The following is an 8176-nucleotide window of genomic DNA, read 5'->3' as shown; positions in this document are numbered from 1 at the left end:
TTCATTTCCCCCATGCATGGAAGAGAGAGCACTTTCAGAGGCTATCTTAGAGACCCCCTTGAACTTAAACTGTCTATGTCAGTGATCATCAGACGGCAGTGGTTCAGGAGCCAAATTAGTGATCAACATTACCCAAAAGAGCCACAGTAGTGTGAATTTGTTGTTTCATTTACTATAGTACTATGTATTCATATTTAAACAGTATGACGGGGAAATACTTAGTTTATATTATTCTTACAGCAAAATGACTTATTTTATTATTATTTTATTAACTACATCTGGTTAACAACATAGGAATAGCATCCTGATCGGTTAATAATTAAATCACACAGTGTTTTAATATCATGTGCGGCAAAGGCACAAATTAAATGTAAGATCATTATAGTTACTCTAGCCTCATCCTTTTTTTCCCCCCAATATATGTCAACACAAAGTTGACTAGTTCTGAAATATGTAATGTAGTTTATTGGTCCAATAAAACATATTACCTCAGCCACCTTCTCTCTCTAGATCGGAATTACTGGCTCTGTTAAATAGTTTTATAAATATGCTCTTTAAGAAGACTTTCATTTTCAGTTTGCATGTATCTTTCATTTGTATAGCTTGAAAGATTTGTTATGACCTAAAAGACATCAAATCAAATTCAAGAGTTTGGATAGGCTTTAAAACTATTTAAATTGAATGTATGCGCCTACTCAGAGGCTACACCTGAATATTTTATTAACTTAATGACTAAAACACCAACTCACAATGTCAAATTACAATAAAGAACTATACAAATATTAGATGGTGTTTTAAGTTTTTTCCCATTCCCACAAAGTGTTGTGAATATTAAACAGTTTATCACACATAACGGAATATAAATAGTTGACAAAAAAGTTGAGTATTTTGACATTCATAAATGAAAAATCTAACTAATATTATGTCAGCCTCTACATTAAAAATTTTAATTAAACATAAAAATGTGCTCTGGGTTATTAATCAAGAAAATATTGTAGATGTTCAAAGAAAGATACCGTGAAAGAAAAATAGATATAACAATTGTCAGAACAGAATCTCTTGGATCTTACATTGCTAAAACTATCATTTGGTATGCTTAGATTTCACCGTGACTTTAATTGAAAATGAAAGACTTGAAAAACACTATGTTCATCCTGATGCAACAGATGCAAACAAGTATTGTTGTCTTCCAAATCTTTCAGCTCTTGCCAAAAATAATAATAATAAAAAAAAATCACAAAATTATTATTGAGTCAACAATTAAATCCTTGTTTGGATTTATTTAACATCTTTGGTATATTGTAGCTTTAGGCCCAACGTCAACACAATTACAGCTGCTGTAAAGGTTGTGGATTGATGGACAGCTACAACTGATAATTAGGGCTCGGTCATGGATTCCTTGACTTTCTGTGACCTCCATGACTTCTGCAGCGGCCAGTGCGGCTGACCCCAGGGCCACCCAAGCAGTTGACTCCAGGGCCAGCTGCTCAGGCGACCCTCGAGATAGCCATACCAGCCCTGCTGGAGCGGCTCCGCAGCCAGGCGCTCGGGCAGCCCTGCAGCCAGCCATACCGGCCACTGCTGGGGCAGCCCTGGGCTGGTGGCCCTAGGGATGGCCTGGGCAGGGGTCCCTGGGGGCAGCCAGAGCAGCCACTGCTCTGCAGCCCCCTGCAGCTGGTGCCACTGGCCCTGGGCCATCCCCAGCAGCAGGTGTCTGCTGTAACTTAAGCCCCCAGGGCTACCTAAGTTATGTCAGGGGCCTAGCTAACTCTCAGAGCAGTGCAGGAGCTGGTGGCTGCAAAGCTGGGTTAAAGTTATCATAGACTACTCAGCCTGTGAGTTCTGTGCTGCACCTCTTAGGGTCACAGCGCAGAATCTCATCTTTATTCAGATCCTTTTCAGCAGCGTTTGTGTAATGCCGACGGTGGGCTGGGATCAAACCTGGGACTTCTGGAGCTTAATGCATGGGAGCTAAAAGACACGTGACTTAACCCAGGTGGTATCAGACTCATCACTCTCTAGCTGGTCTAGGTGCCACTAGAGGGGGACAGCCACACCAAGCAAGCCTGAGTTCCATTTGCTCTGCCATTTTCGACACTGCCCCTGATAGTATCTTTATTTTCTTCTCTTCAGTATGTGCTCGGTGGATTTGGAGCCCATGGCAGGCCATTGCCCCAACGTTTTCCCTCAATAGGAGCTGTCACGTGAAGACATGGAGGCAGGGGTGTCAAGTGTTGTAAATCAATGAAGCACCACTGCCATTAATGATCTTCACAAACTGAGAATTTGGCCAGGCATTAATCGGAGGATGTAAAGCTTCAATCTCATTTTTTGTTGATGACTGACTTCAAGAGAGCTGTACACTGGCATTCCTAAAATAGGACTGAGATGCTCAACACTCTCAACTCTTACTGACATCAGAAATTCTGATCCTGTTCATCATCGCATAGGAAATGCTCAGCATTTCGCAGGATCACTCCTCTGACCTGATAATATCCTGTAATTGGTAGAACTGGTCAAAAAAAAATTGGCCAAGTAGTTTTCTGTCAGAAAACGCAGTTTTGTCAAAGTCTAAATGTTTCCTGGGAAAGTGTCAATTTTGACAAAATTTTAGATGGGAAAAGTTTAAACGATTCTTTTTTTACTTTCTTGTTTAATTTCATTCACATTGAAATGCTTTGTTTTGATAACATTGAAGCTGTCATTCTGATTTTATCATTGATTTTGTTTTAACTGATAGTATTTTAAAATATTGATTTTAGCTTTATTTCATATTTAGGGTAAATATAATATTTAATATTTTTATGTAAAAGTCAAAACAAAATTAATTGAAATTATCAAAACAAAATGTCAATGGTTCTGAATCAAAAAATGTTCAGAATTTGTGGAGAATTTTGGTTTATTTGCTCCAATTCAGAACATTTTTTTTTCCAAAATATTGGAATTTCCTATGGAAAGGAAATTCTGGTTTCCAACCAATTCGAGTATGGAGTTAAGGACTCCTATGAGATGGGCTTGTATATCAGCTCTGGTTGCTTGACAGAGTCTAGAAGGGTAGTTATGTGTAACATGATTTTAAGATACTCAATTATTTTATCTATATTTAAACTATTTTTAACTTTCTAAACTGTCTATATCAGTGTGAGCATATGATGCCTGCAGCCTGATATCTGCACTGGCTGCATGTTGTTTCCAGGTGGAGTTTGTGGTGGTGGGTTAGACACTTTGAAAGCCCTAAATGCTGAGCATCTACAACTCCCAACAGAAGTCAGTGGGAAATGAAAATTAGAGCTAAAGTGTATGAAGTTGGTACCCCAAAATTGAGGCAACCAAAATCAGTGCCAATGTTGGAAAATTTGGCTCCATTACGATCTTTCCTATGTAAAAGACTAACTTGCTCCTGTGTGACACTAGTACAGCTGGAATCAGTGGAGGGGCTTGAAGAGTCTTGGTGTGCAGGAGATAGAGTCATTGACAACGTTTTTTTTTGTAATGATCCTTCACATTTGTACAGGTCACTAGGGAAGTTGAGCTGCGGGGGACTTGAGGATTTGTGAGAGGTGAGGTGGAACTGGGGAAATTGCGTTACATTTTTGCTGACTGTCTTTTGTATGCCTGTTGGCTATTGTGCTGCTAATGGTTTTTGCTACAGATACTGCTTTTAATGATATCTCAAAACCTAGAGTAGACTTTTCAAAATGTTTAAATAAATAAATAGACAAAGCCATCATCTTCTGTTCCTGGGGAGCTTTATCTGTTGCTTCTGATGTATCCTACCACCAGTCAGAAAATCCCACTGGATTTATGCTTATTACCCACTGATGATGATAGCACACAGATAAGTATAGAAAAATAATTTAATAAGATTTCATTTATCAAAGGATTTTTTCACTTAAATAAGATGAACAGATAAGATATATACTCATAGCAGGGAAAACTAGCAAAATAATACATTTGGAAGCAATGTAAGAGATGCATGCATTTACAGGGACCTTCAAATAGTAATTCTAGTGTTTGTAATCCTTTGATTTTACCGTACTTCATGAAAAGCAGGAAGGCAGCTCTGAGACACATGGTTATACCTGCAGATGTCAAATACAATTAATAGAGATAAGGAAACACATTCTTTACCATCAATTATACAGGTGGAGGGAACAAGTTGTCCATTTTAATTAAGGACTTCCACCTGAAAGCCTCCCTACCTGACAAGTGATATCAATTCCTTCCCCTTCAATGTAGCAGAACTTTTTAACCCTGTCCCTACACATAAGCCACATAGGAAACAACACCAGAACTCTGTGTGATATGGGACTGTAGATTGGCAGTTCCAATGGCAGTTCAAGATCCTTTAAAAGAAGCACATGAATTATTCTGTGGTGATAGACACTCTGTATAGACAGACAGATGACAAGCAGTCACTACATTATTTGAACACAGTGTAACCCAGGAATTCTCAAAGCTGAGTTCTGTAATACCCAGACAATGATTATCTGTAATTTTAATTGGGAGTTTTCATTTTATTTTTATATACTGACATTTTGTGGTCCATGTGACTATAACATCTGGAAACCCTGGTTGAGGCAGGCAGAATAAAGTAATATGAAACCAGAGCATTAGAGCTGGAAAATTCCTAGGAAACCAAAGATACTTACCAGGATGAGACCCCCATCCTGTAAACAATTCCTTTTATGTTATCCAAGTGTGAAGTGGACACAATCAGCTGCTGAAAGGGAATGAGAGAAATATCCTGGTGCACTCTCTTACCTACAGATGTTTGCTACAGACAACCAATGTGCAAAGGATTTTGTTTTTTTAAACTGTTACTCACAAAAGAGTTGGCCACTTACATGACAGTTATTTCCTCTACAGTACAAGTGATGTGGCCCCATCAGCTGCAGTCTCTCCATTTCTCCTAAACTAATACATCCTGGAAGCAAGAATATCACATCTATCAGATCCCAAGTGCAATATTCAGCTAAGAAAACTGGAGATAATATAGCTGATGTACAAAGGGAACAATATATACTCTACTGTTTCAGCCTTCACAAAGCATCGGATACATAAATCACTTCAAAATGCTAAAAGGCAAAATACCACAAGGAAAATACAGCATCTCAGCAAGGAAGAGATTCTCCTTTCCTTAGACGAATCAAGCACTTTGTGGAGTGTCCAATTTATTTTAGAACAAGCAAAAGGCACCTGCACATGATCGACGGTGAATTGTACATTTGACAATCAATGATAAACCGCAGTGTTTGCACCCAAATAAAACAGAGAAAGCCATGCTACATTTCAAGGGTCATGACTCCCAGATGCATCAGACATTCTGCTACTTTCATGGATTCTGAAGATGAATGTGCTCTTGCTCAGCCCAATGGGGGATGAGAAACTGAAAATATCCCTTCCACTGTTACTCTGCAATGAAAAGAAACGTCATCGTCACTAAGCAACATATTTCACATGCTCTAAACCAGGGGCTCCCATAATACATTTTTTGGTGGCCTCAGAAGGCAGCCGTCAATTCTTGCTGCTGGCCGCTCTAACAGCTTTTCCAAGCTGGAGCCCTGCCGCCCTGGGCTAACGCATGGAACCCCATAGCTGTAGCCAAGGTGGGAGGAAGCTGAAGCCCAGAGCCCCGGGGCTGAAATTAGGGAGGAAAGGGCTCTGAAGCCAGAAGCCCAACTCCAAAGCTCCTCCGCCCCCTGGAAAGTGAGTCAGAAATTCATTGGTTGCATGCAGAGTTGAAGGTTCCTCCCTCACTGAGCACACACCGTGGCCTCATGTGTCTGCAGATGCACTACCTGGAGCCCCCAGGAGGCTGCATGGTGCATGGCACAGATCCCCTGCTAATGGTGCCAGCAAACACCAAGGCAGCGCATCCAGGAGTTACAGCTTGATTATCAGCAGGTAAGTATGCTCAGTGGTCTGTGATGGGATGTTAGATGGGGTGGGATCTGAGTTACTACAGAGAATTCTTTCTTGGGTGCTGGCTGGTGAGTCTTGCCAACATGCTCAGGGTTTAACTGATCACCATATTTGGGGTCAGGAAGGAATTTTCCTCCAGGGCAGATTGGCAGAGGTCCTGGAGGTTTTTCGCCTTCCTCTGCAGCATGGGGCACGGGTCACTTGCTGGAGGATTCTCTGCAGCTTGAGGTCTTCAAACCACAATTTGAGGACTTCAATAACTCAGACATAGGTTAGGGGTTTGTTATAGAAGTGGATGGGTGAGATTCTGTGGCCTGCGTTGTGCAGGAGGTCAGACTAGGGCTGTGGCTACACTTAGCACTTCAAAGCGCTGCCGCGGTAGCGCTGCCGTGGCAGCGCTTTGAAGCGCTAAGTGTAGTCAAAGCACCAGCGCTGGGAGAGAGCTCTCCCAGCGCTGTCCGTACTCCACCTCCCTGTGGGGAATAACGGACAGCGCTGGGAGCCGAACTCCCAGCACTGGGGCTTTGACCACACTGGCGCTTTGCAGCGCCGCAATTTGCAGCGCTGGAGAGGGTGTGTTTTCACACCCTGCTGCAGCGCTGCAAATTTGTAAGTGTAGCCAAGCCCTAGATGATCATAATGGTCCCTTCTGACCTTAAAGTCTATGAGTCACGGGGGCCGCATTTGAGAAACACTGCTCTAAACAGCCAAAAACGTATGTGAATTCAGTGCTAACAATGAGAAATTAAGCCCACAAAACCCTGGCATTCAAGAGTTAAATTTCTATATCACCATTAACTAAACCATGTCACACCTATATAGATTAATTTTGTACCTTAATATATTGTTCAATAATGTATCATTTGTGCAGCATGGATGAGTAATCATCGCTGTAAGAAACTTTGGCTTGGGGTGCTTAGTTTCTCAGATCTGATGTTTGATTTAAAAAAATGTTAACTAGTTTTCTAGTTAACTAACATTTTCCTAACTAGTTATGAGGGAATTTGTAAGAAAAGGAGAACACAATAGGAAACTCTTTTGTACTGGAGGAGTTTTAACTATACTGTGGTGGCCATAAAATGTTGCAGCCTAAAAGAAATGAATAATAAACCTTCTGTTGTGACTGCTCAGACACATAGGGCTAGAATCTGACATCAGTAATGTCACCATCAAGCTAGAATAACCCCATTTATTTAAACAGCTTTACTCCTGATATACACTGGTGTAAATGTGATCTGACGCTGACCCATGATTTCATAATGGTAAAATACAAAATTAATTTTCTTAAATTGTGGCTGGATTTTCATCTCTCAGTGAGGACTACTTTGTTCAAAAGTTACAGCTTCAGCAGCTGCAATTTATTCTAAGCCTAAAAGTTTTATTTTTGAGAAAAAGATGAGCACATATATATATATATACACACACTTTTCAAGTCTTAGAATGCAGTACCTTTGGTAATACATGCTACTTTTAAGGTCATTGGGCAATTAGCTGATGAAAAAGTGGGGTAAGAATCAAATTAACATAAAAGCTTGCTTGCCTCCAAACAGTTCAGTTGCAGGAAGCTCGGGAAACCTGGAGATGAGACAAGAGGTCTCAGGCCAGTGCCTTCACCATAAGATTATCCTCTCCCTGCAACTGAAACCACCACGGATCTCAGCAGGAACAGTCATGGTGTTAATTTAAAGCAGTGGCAGCCTTGGGTTTCTGTCCGGAGATCCGGTCTGGGTCCTCTAAATGTCTCATGTATCCCACTGACCGATGACTGCGTTGTGTCCTGGCTAATAGCCATTGCAATGGGGCACTTCTGTAACACCTCCCTTCTGTTGTCAGAGGCCTTCAGAGCTTGTCATGAACATTCATCATTAAGCCTGTGAGGACAGTTAATATCATGGTATCATTGCTGGCATACTACTTTTATATATTTTTTTAAATGTTGTGCACAGCTTTTACAAGTCATCCATTATTTCCACTTTTTCTGTCTTCCTTGCGTCTCTACGAACAGACTACATAAATTTGCACTTTTATCCCCCTACAATGGGTCTTTGTTGAACTAAGGGTGCTGTTTGTCTGCTGAATTGGGAGCTCATTGAACCCGACAACACGCACACCTGCCTATTTTCAGACTGACTCGGCAGGGTATTGTGACAATTGTATTCAGTACAGAAGGATTTCAATGTAAAACATGTGGCTGAGAGACTTTAGAGAATGGAATCAGTCAGTGCTGGAATCTCTTATTGTGGACTTCATA

Source organism: Mauremys reevesii, linkage group 1 (genome assembly GCF_016161935.1).
Source record: "Mauremys reevesii isolate NIE-2019 linkage group 1, ASM1616193v1, whole genome shotgun sequence".
NCBI lineage: Eukaryota > Metazoa > Chordata > Testudines > Geoemydidae > Mauremys > Mauremys reevesii.
This window is presented reverse-complemented; position numbering follows the sequence as displayed.